This window comes from Euprymna scolopes, chromosome 27, assembly GCF_053919585.1.
Source record: "Euprymna scolopes isolate OS-2025 chromosome 27, ASM5391958v1, whole genome shotgun sequence".
NCBI lineage: Eukaryota > Metazoa > Mollusca > Cephalopoda > Sepiida > Sepiolidae > Euprymna > Euprymna scolopes.
In genome coordinates this window covers 71,410,534-71,426,921 of record NC_136508.1, presented here as the reverse complement: position 1 = coordinate 71,426,921, position 16,388 = coordinate 71,410,534, and the positions used below count along the sequence as shown (strand labels likewise).

The 16,388-nt window shown below is 33.4% G+C and overlaps 1 protein-coding gene across 1 annotated transcript in view; it reads left to right on the top strand.

Annotated features, from left to right (window-relative positions):
* LOC145248915 (sex peptide receptor-like) overlaps window positions 1-16,388 on the top strand; it is a 1,158,544-nt gene that overhangs the window by 543,863 nt on the left and 598,293 nt on the right. The gene's annotated exons all lie outside the window — the stretch shown is intronic.

Genomic DNA, 16,388 nt, shown 5'->3' with positions numbered 1-16,388 from the left:
AGATATATGCGTAAACTTTAAGTATTTACTTCAAAAGTGCTCAATACGTAGCTAGTAATTTATAAAATATATATAGCGATTAAGCTACACTGAATATTCAGCGTTTCATCCACTCTAGGACTCCTCAGGCTTATGCGCGAATTCTGTGGTTGTTTATCGTTTTTATATGCTCCTCTAAAAACGATAAACAACTACAGAATTCGCGCATAAGCCTGAGGAGTCCTAGAGTGGATGAAACGCGGAATATTCAGCGTAGCTTAATCGCCATATATATTTTATAAATTACTATACATATATATATATATATATATATATATATATATATATATATATATATATATATATATATATATATACGAAGTTAAAATTATGTAGGGGTGATAACTAATAAATTTAATTAGGTTTGTGAGAGGGCTCAATAAAGGAAGTGAAAAATATTTTTATCAATATAAAAAAAATTACATGTTCGTGAGTCTGGTCATGCTAATGGTTAGAACATATATGTTAAAAACCAGGAGTACTTGTTAGGCGACAATAAATTGTTGCTTTCTATACCGGATTTGATGACTAGGTTATTCCGTGGAAAGCAAATATTTCATAACTCGCCTGACAGAAAACTTCTGATTTTAACTGATACCTCTTGCCCGAAACATTACCTTGACCAGTGTCGCAACCATGTAAATGTGTTTGTATGAATAAAAAAATATATATGTGTGTGTCTCATCCACATACATATTTAGTTGTATCACGGTTACGCAGTTCTACTCGGCGTAGTTATTGGATCGCACTCATCTTAGAAATTCTAGTATTTGCTCAGCAGTAGTGTTATTATTGCGTATAGTATAGTATGATAAAGTACAACAGAAACAGTAAATGTCAAGAGGTATTGTGTTCAGTCTCGTGTTTTTATTTCTAACACAGTAAATGGGAAAACAGTAGAAAATCGCTGTTTAATTTTTGTTTTTTTTTTACACACCAAATCTCAGTATCAAATATTACTAGCCCTGTAATTGTTACATGATAAGGGGTGCCCCCTTTTCATGTAAGTATAAAAATAGAGAGATTTAGTTAAAATGAAAATGAAATAGAATAGACGAAATTCGAACCTCGTATATTAGGTTTAGAAACAGATTACGAGAGAGAATTAGCAAATGGAATGTGAAAACACACCATTGTTTAGCTTAGAGATAAAATAGTTTGAAGAAAAAAATGTGCATTGTCAATTCTGTTATGAAAATTCAATTGAAGAATGCAACTATAAGATTATTTAATAAACATGTTTTTAACATATTGGAAATATAGGTTACTGGGAATATAGGTTAAACTTCCATTTGTAAACAAAGGAAAAAGTTATGGACACGCATTTCCAGCACACGTGAAAGAAGACACATGTTTTTACATGTGTATGACGTCATGGAAAATGGGAAGTTCTCGATATAGTTAGAAACTTTAGAGTTTAGCGGAGAGAAACTGGGGGGGGGTCAGAGAGAGAGAGAGTCTGAGGACGACAGACAGCAGTCCAGACATGGACATTCGAACGTATAGAAGCGAGACGGTCACCTTTGAAACTTAGTATGTAAAGATTTGAATACTTGACTCAGAAAACCACGACCGGTCGGAACAAGAAATAAACCCATCATGTGTTTTTATAAACGTCGTCTTTGTATTCTAATTCTACCAAAAGGTAAAGTGAAAATTGTCATTATATGTCTTGTATATCATGTGTTTTAAAATGCCTTTACATACACGTCTCGACATCTCATATCTACAATGTGAACACTAAGACTGTCTTCTCACTCTAAGAGCTTCTATTACACTTCTAAGTATGAACATTTTATATATATGAATCTCTTCATAACACGAACATCTCTCTCTTACAACATCTCTCTCTAAGACACAACAACAAACTCTTAATAAGAGTCTCTAAGACTAAGACTCTAAGACTCACTTTTAACAAAGAATAAGAACAATAATAACAATAAAATATAACATAATTATTAAAAATAAAATACTAATTTGAACTTTTTTCGAATCAAGAGTCAATGCGTAGTAATATTATTTGATGTTGTAGCCGCCTTTTACGCTATATACGTTGCGCTCTTAGGATATGTTTTATATCTACAATCGTTTACGTTTAAACGACTGTTGATAGGGAAGGAATATTGTATTTTAGAATAAAACACAAACACAAGACATTTCTCTTGAGAAACGTTAACGGCGTGAATTGTTCACTTTTCTTTTACAAATTAAATGAATAGATTATAAATTCAAAATTGGAAACATAAAATTGAAGTTAAAATATTACACTAATGTGAAATCTGGATGAATGGGAAATAATTGAGATGCCTACTAGATACTATCTTATAATGTTTGGGATTGATTCCTACAGGATTTTGTCATAGCAACCTGTTAAGTCAATACTTGCACTACAAAGAGACTCTCAGTAAATATGCAAAATAGCATAGTATTCGCAATCCAAATAATATCTCCTTTCTATAGCTAATCGACATTGTTTTTTTTTATGAGGAATGGCCCACCTACCGTACTTGGTGCTACCTCAAGTAACAGCGGAAAGCTGGATACTCCAACAGACTAAATTACTTCTTGTTTTGGAAGCCAGTAAGAGAAAGACACCACAAGAAATATATACTTTAACATATTTAAATGTTTTTGCCAATTTTTCGATATTTGTCGTCCGAAAGATCGATCTTCGAAACGATACCGATATCGTGAACATCTGTCGTCTCTCTCGGAAGTTTTCAGCTGACATGCAAGCATACATACCGTTCAATGTAGACTGCAATATATTGTGGACTAAGTCATTGCGTTGAGGAATGTAAAGCTGACTCTCGGTTCATTTCGATATATCCTTTATTAGAGCAAGGAATCAATCGACTTGATTGAAAAGTTTGCAATTTCACCGATTTATAAAGGGAAAATTACGTTCTCATCTTCATTACTAACTCAGTGTTTGAGGGGAAGAAAGAGAACTCTAATGGAATATTCGATTATCTATTGGTCTTATATAGAGATCAAGTGGTAGCCCATTGGAAAGGTTTCCTTTTATTTCTCAGGACTTCATAGTAAGTACAATGAAACAAAAATTAATGTACATAATGTTTCATTCAGAATTACTATTTAAAATAAAATGTCAATACGCCTTATCATTTTTATTCACACCCTTTTCATTTTCGTAATGACTGGCTATATATAAAGGATAACAACTAATCAAATACATGAGTTTATGAAACGAACGCATTGGCAATTATTTTACGCAGTGTACAATGAAATGACTAAAGAAAATTTATAGGATGAAGTGTTTATACTTTTGATAATGTTTTATAAATATCTGTTGATATAAGCATAATCACGTCGGTACACCACGTTAGATAACAGACGGTATGCAACGTTTTGGATTGGTCAATGCTATATGAGTAACCCCATCAGAAAAATATACACTAAAGATGTGCAGAAAAGTACCCCAAGGAAAGGATCCCCTGCCTTGCATAATTCTAGATAACCGTTGTGCCTAGTTTAGCATATGGTAGCCTCTCTCTCTCTCGTGTTCTGAAAGATTACATGATGTCGATATAGTTTTTTTAGAAATCTGCATAAGATCTAGAAAAGGGTGCTGCTTTGAAAACCCAAATCAAATGAAAGGGACCCGTAGGACCAGTACGGAAATTTTCTAGGGATTTTGTCAGAAAGTTAAAAAAATACCAAAAAAAACACGCTTACTACTTGTCATGAGTCAGCACAAAAGTAGTTTTCCTGATATAGCTATAACGAGAATGCTAAAGCCATTGGACATTGTTTGCACTTTATTTAACACCTAGTCTCGTGAAGGCTACAATAAATCAGCCTAACAGTAATGTGCTCCGCAAAAGGGTAGTTATTGGCACAAAATTTTATTCGTAATATTCTATTTGCCACAAAACATAGAGAAATAGCATATTTCTACTTATGGTATTAAAGGAGTTTTTTTTGCTGCAAATCCTTTACTAATAGCGATAACATCATTGCATTTTAGTACATCAAGTTTCATGAAAACGCAAATAAATTAATTTTTGTTATTCCTATTCACGTAACTCCAACGTCGTTTTTTCATTGAAGTGTTAGGTGAGTGCAAAAATAATGTCGTGTATATATATATATATATATATATATATATATATATATATATATATATATATATATATATATATATATATATATATTAGTTGAACCTAAGAATTTCCCAGCAAGTAGAAAGAGTTGATAACTAACTCATCTTACAAATAAGTTTTACCCATGAGCAAAAAAACAAAAACAAAAACAAAAAAAACATACTTTTCATTTACTGCTCTATATTTTCAGGTTTTAAAACAAATTAAACTGCTTTTATTTATTTACATGTTTTATCGATGTCTTTTGAGACTGGTAAATTATTCAAAATGGCAACAAAATTTACTTGAAGTAAAATATTGAAATCGTACCATTACGCAAAAGCTATATTAAATAAAAATTATCTCCCGGCAAATAATACTAAGGAGTTGGAAACAAAATGCCGGTTCGATTAGTTACTATTATCTCTACTATTATATAAAATGAACTTTGTTTGTCCTTATGTCTATGTGTGAAAGTGTGTCTGAGTTCGTTTCCTATGGACTCGAAAACGGTTGGGCTGATTCTTATGAATTTTCACATGAAGATACTTTATGTGTATAACAGTGCTCTTAGATACGTTGTGCATCGAAATATCTTAGATAAATATCGATAATCGATAATTGAAATGATCCGATGAAAATAGCAACAAAGTAACCACCTTACACTGCCTAAGATTTGAGATGTTTTTTTTTTATCACACAAGTCTAAGGGCCCGGTATAAAAGCAAAGTAAGTTCTTTGATACAACAGGGGCACGTTCAAAATGAATGTTTCTGTTTAAAGCGCAACTGAACCATGACACTTGATCTTTTTATTTTAAACTTATATATAAACTATTATCTTCGCACAGAAATCAACAGTAGGTGCACTACAGTTCAATGTAGACTGCAAGGTATTGTGGACTAAATCACTGCGAGGATGAATGTAAAGAAGACTCACAGTTCATTCCGATATATCCTTTATTATAACAGGCATTCAATCGATTTGATTGAAAAGTTTGCGATTACACCGATTTCTACGGTAATAAAAAAAATGGGTGTATGAAACATTCGTTGCTCATTATTACACCCCGGGTAATGTCGGATGTCCCTGCTAGCTAGTTATAATATTATTGTTGCTCAGATTACTGTTTGCATTTTAATGGCTAACTGTCATCTTTTTTCGGTCATTGCGACCTCTGTCATTTATCAAATACAAGCATTGGTGCTGGGCGTTGGCCGGGTGTTTGTAGTTGTGTGTTGAGAAAAAAAATGCGTTAGTAGGCAGGCAGACTCGAACCCGTACAGCGAAGGAGGAAAATAACGTGAAAAAACGTGACGTCATTGCTGTTGCGTCAATCCCCAAACCTGAAGTGACGTAGGTTTAAAATAAGGCTAGTCAATCGAAAAAAGGGGATGACTTTCGAAATAGCGTCAAAAAAAGAAACCCCTTCTTGTAGAAAAGTACTCAGTTGAGAGTAAAGGAATAAATGTTTTTGCCAATTTTTCGATATTTGTCGTCCGATATCGGGAAACTCTTTCGCCTATTTCGAAAGTTTCCAGCAGACATACAAACATACATACATACATGATTATTGTAACGTCTTGTCAGACGAGTGCCACTCCCTCAGACAATTAATGTCAATGAGCCAAATAGACAAATGCCTGACGGAGTATCTATACACATATGATGTCACAGAATCTTAGCTTTGTACGACAGCTAAGTTTCTCTCGCAGTTCAAAATTTGAGATCCAGCGACAAGCAATAGCAAGAAAGCCAGCAAGATGAAAAACTGCAGAACAGCTTAATGCGGGTACTGGTCTCCCGCTTTATGTTTTTTTTTTTAAATCAGAGATTTGCTTCTCCTAGAAAGGTTACCTTCACCACAGCTTACGGGAGCCCTCTCCACCCCAACACATGCATACATAGACAAACACACACGGTGCTAGTAGCCCGTTAACCCCGAAATAGGGTTCATTCGCCCTTTGGAAGGTCTTGTTTTTAATCCGTCAGGGAGACTAGTCACCTTCCTCACCAAACAAGTCTGGTGGGGGAACGAGTTTAGTCGCCGATGACCCGACCATGAGGCAGGTAGTACTGGGTTACATGGTACCAATGGCATATGACCTGACCTGACATACATACATGCATCCATACATATATATATATATATATATATATATATATATATATATATATATATATATATAAACAGACAGTTGAGATTTATATCATAGATGTTAATAATGATTCGGCCTAATATAGATAAAATGCTAATTCATAATTAGTTCTACGTGATACTCTTCTCTTACTGTCATCTGTCTCACGTATCGGTATGTACAGAGCCAGCTAATGCTTATCTGAATTTACTTCGGCAAAAGCCAACACATATTAACTTTATTCATTTGAATGAACTTTTTTCTATCAAGCGTTAATTTATTTATTACTGATTTATTTTTACAAATTATTCAATCGACGCTTTCAACTTATTCCCCGTTAGAGCAGCACGTTCGATTAATTCTGAGATTCAACAGCGTCTGTGGATCTGGAAAGAATGCTTTGTTCAATACGAGTGATCCAGTTTTTTTTTTTTTTTTTTTTTTTAATAAGATAGGTCTGCAGGTCAACGGTATTGCCAAGTTTACGAATTTAGTTATCGCACTTTTTTGTTTTGAAAGAACATGTGAAGTATCCGATTTTTTTTCTGCTCATACAAAAAAATCTTATATTCGTGTTGAGTGACGAGTTTTAATTAATTTCACCTAATAAAGGCGTCAATGAAAATTGACACTTTTTTTGTTGCATGCAGATATTTTCTTTGGATATTTTTGGAAATAATTTGAAAAAAAAAATGAACTTTTATATAATTCAGTATTTTTTTTCTAAACGTAGTCTCTTTTTATCAGTCCGTGTCTAGTCATATATTTCCTCAATCCGATCATGCTAAAGCAAGTAAGAAAAATCATGATTAATACAGTTTTATAAAATTTGTTTTAATACCTACTCTATATGATTTACTGAATGTCCGCGTTTTATCGATTACAATATTTTAAAAATATATTCCTCGTCTGAAGCAAAGTTATTCTTGAAAACAAAATCCTGTCAATGTTTAAACGTAAAATCAAATGAAATTGCTTTTTTTTCGCAATAAATAGCGGTTTAAAAGCAAATGAATACCTTATATGCTTTACTGCAATACATGATTATTCGCGTTATTTTTTACGATGCTTACAGATCAGGTGTTTTATATGAAGTTAATTCCTTATTAAAGGATGAATATTACTTTACTTATTCGAAATATCGTCTCCATCTGACATTCCATTTTAACATTTTTCGGTAATTGTAAGCCCTGCATTTCTTCGCGTGTGTGTATCACCACAAAACGTAAATGATAAATTACAAATCGACGGTCGTGTCGACATCGACAATCCAATCCTCAATACAGCCGATAATAAGAATATAATTAAGAGTTTAAGACCAATTGAAAACAACGGCAGGAGCTCAATTTATCTCAGCGGATAAAAATGACTGATGCAGTCTAAAATTCCGTAGACATTTCGTGTATAATTTTCCCAGAATTGGAATATTAGAATATGAAGAATTTGAAATTATACATTAAACGAAACCTTATTAGAATAATATAAATATTGTGGCCTGTAAAAATATTACTTTCATGGAGATCTCTCAAGACAGAAAAGAAGTCGCTTGATGTAAGGAACTCCCAGGAACGAGTGATGGTTATAGCAAATACATGAGATGCTTATGACTATTTTTGACAGCAGGATAGAGACCGTACTAAGGAATAAAATAGTTGGCAGGAATAGGGTTCCACAAGCGTTCAGTTTTTGGAAAGGATCTACTGATAAAAAAAAAACAATGATATATCGAAAATTGACCGAGATCAATAAAAAAGACTATTCAAACCAACTAGAACAAAGGAATCGAGGAATAGATCAGATCATGGTGAAGAAAACACCCCACTGTAGTATTTATAGAAAATATTGAGATTAACAACATCATTTCTGTGAGAAAAAGATAGGTTACAACGAATAAACAAAAAACTGCCTTGCCAATCAAATATAGTACAGGTTTATTACCATTATCAACTAAACTCAAATGCGACAGAGATTCAGCAATTCAAACATAGCGACAATGATCCATACATGATCTGATAGAGTAGTAACGGACGTGAACAGTATACCGGATCTAAAAAGTGTTCTACTAGGGGCGTGCAATAAGTAATGCCCATGACCCACTTCCCATAGGAGTAGAGCAACGAAACTTGGCACAGTTATTAGTCTTTTTCTACAGAGGAAACATTCAGAGGTATGCATTTCTTCCATCGTTTGATGCAGCTCTGGATACCGTTTTTGTAGAACACCCTATATTGGTCCTCCAACTACGACGTTACATCAGAAATCAAGGCTGCATTATCTGGGAAACGCTTTCCCTTCAAAAACAACTTCATGGTCGGAAAGAGGTGAAAGTCAGACGATGCAATGGCAGGAGAGTAGGAAGGATGCCATATTCACACGCCCGTGCTTCTGATCTGGCGACATGCAAGTTGTTGGTCGGATCGTTGACTTGCAAGCGGAGGGTACCTTTGCTGATCTTGCCCCGCCTCTTGATTTTGATAGCTTTTCTTAATTTCCTCAAAAGTGAAGCACAATATGCTCCTGTAATTGTGGTACCTAGGAAATATGTCATCACTACTCCGTCATGGTCTAAGAAGACTTTGAGCATGACCTTGCCAGCGGAAGGCTACACCCTTACCTTCTTTGGAGATGGTGAGTCCAAGTGTGTCCACTGCATTGACTGGCCGTTGGTCTCTGGACCATAGTGATGGACCCAGGTTTCACCCTTTGTAATCAGTCTTGTAAAAAAACTTTGACTCATCTTCTTGGCACATCTTCAAATTCATCCTAGAGCACTCGACGCGTACTCCTTTCTGGAATGGTGTGAGCAACCTGGCAATTTATCTGGCATACACCTGCAAATGGTCATGAATGATCGTTCTCACAGTCCATGGACAAATCTTGACATATTGGGCTATTTGGCGAATAGTAATGCGCCGATCTTCCAAAATGGCAGCCTCAACTTGACGGGCAGATGCCTCATCAATGGCAAAAGGGGCCGACCAGGTCTGGGAGCTGTTCCCACAAACATGTTTGAATTCATGATGCCGGCGTTTTACAACGTCATATGATGGGGTATTATCACCATAAGTTTCTTTCATTTCATCAAAAGTCTCATGTGGTGTGCGTCCTTTCAAATGCGAAAACGGGATCACTGCTCGATATTCAACAGGCTCTATTTCACACCTGACTCAGTTCAAACACATGTAAAATAGAAACCGCAATATTTTCAAAGCTGTAATTTGCCACATAACCTGTAGAGATAAAAATCATTGCACATGTAAAATTTCAGATAGATCAGATAACTGGAAGTGGCTCAGGGACATTACTTATTGCACCGGCCTCGTAAGCCTACACATTTAAAGTACATTATAAAATATACATACGGTACTAACTGTAGTAAATATGTATATATGAACATGCACACATGCACACATACACGCGCGCACACACACATGTATATGTATATATAATATACACATGTATATATATATATATATATATATCATTAGATTAGAGAAGAATGAGTGTTTGTTGTATCCACGGTAAAAGGAAGGATGGAGGGAAAACATTAGATGGAGGTTGAGAAAAAAGTATTAGATAAACAAGAGGGTAGATTCGAGTGACCAGGTATCGCTCTCACTTTTCAAGGCCGATTCGATAGTTTTTTAGTTTTGTTTTTTGTATAGGGAAATGAATTTAAGCGGAGGGAACGACTAAAATAAACCAAATCATCAGAAAGAAAAGAAAATGGGGGAACTACTAAAATAAATCTATCGGTGTGTAATTGTACAATGGAAAAGAAATAACCCTTAGAGACTAATAATGCACAAACCTTAAAAACAAGATCCCTCTAATTACAGAGAGAAGGTCTCTGTAATCGGACGTGAATAGTCTCCAAGACTTTTAGATAAACGGACGAGTTCGTATGACTTAGGCTAGAAAATGGGTCACTGCTGAAATTCATTGCACATCGCGAGTTTTTTAACGTATTACTCAAAATATCCGTTACTCGGTAGATTAAATTTTACTGGGTACATGTTGTTAGACGCGACCCTCTTATTATGGTTATTCTGCCCGTGACAAAATTGAATAAGTTGTTAATATCATAGAAGCACATGAATTTATTGGCAACTTTATAATTTTGCATTAAATTAGCAAACTAAAGGATTCTTTTCTTATAGCAGTAGTTACTATAATAAGTAACTATTGGCTGGAATATGTTGAAGATCAGTTTTGCAACTTTGTGTTGGGCAGACACTGGCATGGAAAGAATATGCCTTGAAAGAATATCCGTTTTATTGGGTTTAGGTAAGCCATACAGCCTGGGGCGGATAAAGCCAGTATGGCAGAAGGGAGAAGCCTATGTCAGAAGGGAGTACATCGCTTTTTACCCACTTTACTAATTTCTTTTAAAATTTAGATTCTAACGAAGCAATGAAATCATGAGTCTCAACATGCTACACTTTCATCATTTTTTCCGTGTCATTAAGTATAACAGGCATTTTATCAACATATACATGATGATTTAGTACCTGTAAATGTAAAGTGTTCTCTGCGCCATTTAAACTTTGAATATAATACTGGTGTACACTCATAGCTATGGGCAACGCCCTTTTACTCTTTTAGGTCATTTCCCTTATCTAAAGTTTATAAATTCATCTGCTCCTATAATATTAGCAACTTATTCAGTTTTTCCCTATTTGAATACAATGAATATCTGCACAATTTCTTTTATATATCGTAGTCAGATATCACCTTTTCCCATTCCTAAAAAACATATTTATTGAATTAATGAAATTTGCCACAATATCGGTTGAATTCAGTTTCAACGACATAATGAATCGGCAAATAGATGGCATGGCAATAGGCTCGGTCTTCGGACCAATAATGGCGAATATATGTGTGGGTTTCTATGAAAAGCAATTGTTATCTGGGTCCATAAAACCGCTAGTCTACTTGCGATATGTAGATGATACACTTAAGCCTATTCAATAATCAGAGGCAAAAGATTTCGTCACTTTACTAAAAAAAAATGCAACCCGTATTAAAGTATACCTATGAGGGAGAAAGCAATTCTAATTTAGCCTTCCTTAATGCATTGATAACGAAACCTCCATTAAATTATCTAACATCAATTTACCGTAAACCAACGTTTCTGGGGCTGTATACACGTGGGATTCATTTTGACGTAAGAAACGAAAGTATAATTTGATTTGGACCTTAAGACATCGTGCCCTCATAATTTGTTCACAATTGGATGAAGAACTAAAACCGATAACCAATACGTTGTCCAATAATGAGTACCCTCTTGATGTGATTAACTCCGTCATAAAAAGGATTTTTTTCTCAAATGGAAACTAAGATGGCGGCTAAATCTCATATTTACATTCGTTTACCTTGGTTTACAATATGAAAATTCGCCAACCAGATTAGTTCAGGTGTTGAGCATTGCTATTTTACGTCCAATCTACGTGAGGTGTTTTCGAAAAAGCCATTATTACTATCCTCTCGAAAGGAGGTTCTTGCTACCCCATCATATGAATAATATCATTTATCAATTTATATGCAGTTGCAGTGCCAACTACGTAAGCAGAAAAGCCCTTAGGTTAGATGGTCACGTCCAACAACATGTACCCAGTAAAATCCGGAACGGATATTTTGAGTAATACGTATGGTTCTGCTATAACGATCTCATTTGCTTAAAAACGCGCGATGTGCAATGGAAAAAGAAATATATACATAGCAACTAAAATAAGTGCGCTTTATATGCGTGTTAGTGAAAATGCCACTTTTAGCAAGCGCGCAATTAACTCGGCAGCGTACGGTATATATATATATATATATATATATATATATATATATATATATATATATATATATATATATATATATATATATGGGTGTGTGTATATATATGGGTGTGTGTATGTGTATGTGCATATATATTAATATATGTATATTTATAAATGTATAGTAATATATGTATATATGGGTGTATATATATATATATATATATATATTAATATCTGCATATTTATAATTGTATAGTAATATATGTATATATATATATGCATGTATATATATATATATATATATATATACAACTTAAAACAGTATATTCGTTCTTCACGCATGCTTCGTCTAGTGAAGACATCGCTGTGAATGTAGTAGATTTATATACACATATATACAAAACATAATAACTGCCAAGCACCTTCGATCAAGAGCATAAAAATTGTTACGTTCGTGCCTGAAATTTTAATTTCTACAAATTTAATGAATATAAAACGATTTATTTAATACATTACGCGAAAGCAATAAATGATTTAATAACCAATATAATCGCATAATTTATATATATATATATTTGCAAATTAAATGAAAACAAAATTCCTTGATAGTCGATCCACTTGTTATGGAAAGAACTATAAGATTAGTCTGATTATAAAAATCACGTTTCATTTAGCACAAATTGCGAATTACAAAAACATCCTAATCTTTTTTTTTTACGTTTAATTACTTTTGAAGAGATATCTTGTTTTTTAAGCAATTGATGTTAAATTGTTTGAGCTCCAACTGGAAAAATATGTTATAATTAGGATGTATTGCAACTATTTACTTAATCATAAAATTATATCATCTATAAATTTTAATGTTTTATTTGGCCGAATAATTTGATAACCTATAAATTTGTAACCGTGTCCGAGCCATTGCTGTTTGAAAAATTCGAAGCTTTCGGTGTGGAATTACATGAGATCTAAGTGGAATTAAATTCCAGGCTGCTGACAGTTTGATACTATTTGCTTACTTATAAAATTATTTATCCTATAAAATTCTTACGTGTATCATTTAGCACAAGAAGTTGACGACATATGGTGACCATATATATATACACCTGTAACAATCACTCTATATCATCATTTCTTAGAAATATATTTCATTTTGAAATACATATGGAGGCATTAGACCATAAAGACCATGCTCCACTATTTTCATTAGGAGCTATTTAATTATTCAGGCGACATATATAATTAGTTGCATTCCAAATGCTATATGTGTTGTATGGATTCTCTGCTGAAAAAAAGGCTCTAAAGCAAAGTTTATTGAGTGCCTGTTAGTGTTGCAGACAGCATCGTGATAATCGGTAATGGCGGGACTTTGCTTCGGTGTTATTATTAAAAGAGTAGCTCGAGAAAGAATTATTTGCATTTGTCTAGTGAGCTTGGAAGCATCAACTCGGTATTTTGTCTCATAGAGTGACACTTCTAGGTGAAAAAAAGTTTCTCTTTAAAAACAGGTGTATATAGGGTAAGAGAAATTATTGAAGTTTCTGTAGATAGCTTAATATTTTGCCGAGAGGGGATGAGCACAAACCATATGCATTTTTTTTTGTCTTTTTCTTCATCCTTATATAAATGAATTCTTTTTTGTCATTATAAACATTTTAGAAGTCTGATTATGTAGGTGCTAAGTCTGTGATAGGTTAAAATTAATATATTTTTCCCTTCCGGGAATTTAAACTGCATTCTTTATTTTTATTTTTGCTATTTTATTCAAAGCTTCTTTAGACTATATATTGGGTGTTTTAGATATGTATGGCTAGGTTTCCTTCCTCTTATCTATTTGCCTTTCTGGTACCTAAGGTACTTAAGCTTTTCATGCATTTTTTATTCTCATAGCATTATTATGCTAGTTGACATGTCGCAGAATGGATCTTATAATCCTAAACTTACTTATTAATAGTTTTTCTTTTTCCATTTTATTATTAAATTCATCTATATTTTTTCATATATTAGTAAAAATAGTAAACGTATGATTTTGTATTTTTTAGTGGGGAAGTGGTATTATCTACTTGAGAGCCATGTATTAAACAGCTGTCCTGTTTTTTTTCGTCATATATTCACTATATTGCTCCGTAATTACATTGAGCTTTTTTAATAAGGATTTGTATATATTATAAGAATATATATATATATATATATATATATATATATATTGCTACATATACCAAGTTAAAAGTACTCATGAATAAAAACGGGGTTATTAAGAGTGTTTAATGAGAAATGAGCAAAATATATTTTTTAATTATCTAGACAAATATTGCATAGTCGCTACACGGAACATGCTAATGTGTCTCACAATTGGTTGACAAGAAACAAAAGTCACTCGTCAAGCTACGTTACGAATTCTGATAAGCTTTTTTCAATAAGCTTCATTAGGTAGCCTGACTTTTGGATTCTTGCCAACCAATTGTCCGAACATTAGCATATTCAGTATAGCGACTTTGAATTATTTCTCTATATAAATGAAAATAGTATATATATATATATATATATATATATATATATATATATATATATATATATGTGTGTGTGTGTGTGTGTGTGCGTGCGTGTGTGTGTGCGTGTGTGTATGGGTGTTGACGTTTTATAGCGATATTCACAACATCGAAACGCTGTTATTTTTTCCGCTACCTTAGCGCTTCCTCAAGATATGTAAGCTTTTTTTGTCATTCATATATATATATATATATATATACATATATACGTGTGTGAGCGTGTGTGTGTGTGTGTGTGTATATATGAGTCGCCCCATATTATTTATGGGACGTTTTTTTTATTATAAAATATTATTATGTTCATAAAATATATAGCCATAGGCATCTATATTTCTATCTTTTAGCCTTTGTCAGCATGGGTTAGAATCGAAATCTCGACACCAGCATCCGTAGTCAAATGAGCTACGATGATTAATCGCCTGAATGCACGTTTTTTCATCGCTTTTAAGTTTATATGCGTGTGTACGTGTTTCGATTTATAATGCATATTTTTTTGTTTTTTAAACGTACTATGGAATAATCAAAAGTAAATAAACGATTATAAACAGATGATTTGTTACACAAAGAAATAACAACATCAACATCAAAATAAGACGAATAAGTTTTATCTAAAAGGGATTCTTTTGTAGTCCCCTAAAAACGGTTAAACATGAAAACCATGAAAGGCGAAACATAAAGAATATTCAACTCGAAAAAAACATTCAGTGGGGCGAGAATTGTCTAGCATATTCAGGTTGGGAATGTAAAAACACGTAAAATAAATTACACGGGTTAGAAAAGTAAAATATATTGTAGATCACAAAGAACATCAAACGTTAGGAGGAGTTTTACCAGCATGCACTGAAACTAGAAAAAAAAAACTAAATAAGTTATCAGCCATTAAGTTAAAACATTAGTTAAAGTGGAGAACCGTAAGTAATCGCTTTCATTACATTAGTTTATCATAAAGAAAAGAAGACACAGACAGACTAAAGCAGTGCAATAAAGATCAAACGGACAAAATCAGCACAATATAAAGTGTGGCTGGTTTAGCCGAAGTAATAAAGCAAAAGTACGCATTACACTATAGGGATTTGACTGAAACTTTTGTCTGGTGCATGTGAAATTGGACATATATTTTAAAGTGCCTTTCTTGCATTGTTCCGCATCATCATTTACTGGTTTTATATAGGTGTGTTCTATAACTGCACATACAATTTGAATCTATTCCTCTTAGCGGGACTCACTGTATATTCGTACCAACAATTTTTACAGCAAGGCTCGTATCACCATAATAATGATTAAATTATGGTTGCTTTCACATGCACGTTGCAGCTTACTTCTATATATTTCAATTTTGTCAGACTTTTTTCTTACCATGTATGCTTTTCCAACATATATGTTATATTTTATACTTATATTTGTTATAATTTTACGATATGTATAAATAAGAACGGAATTTCAAATCTAATAGGGCATCACGTTGTGTGCCTCCATCCAATCGCTGCATTTTTTTATCACTGCATTGATTTTGTAGATACTTTGTCTGTGTTTCAACGAAGTTGTTCTATCTTTGGCCACTTCAGTGTAGATATCCCCAGCGTACTTGGCAACTAGAAAATTCCCAATCTTCACTATAAACCTCTTCACACTGAGATTTCAACGTTAATAGCTTCTTCCTTCGAACCGATTTGCTTTCTTATTTTACCCTTGCCGCCTGTTCTTGGGACTGTATCCGCATGTAGATATTTGATACGAGGGACGTAGGAAATGTAATGCCTTTTATTTTGTTATTCCGCACGAATAGAT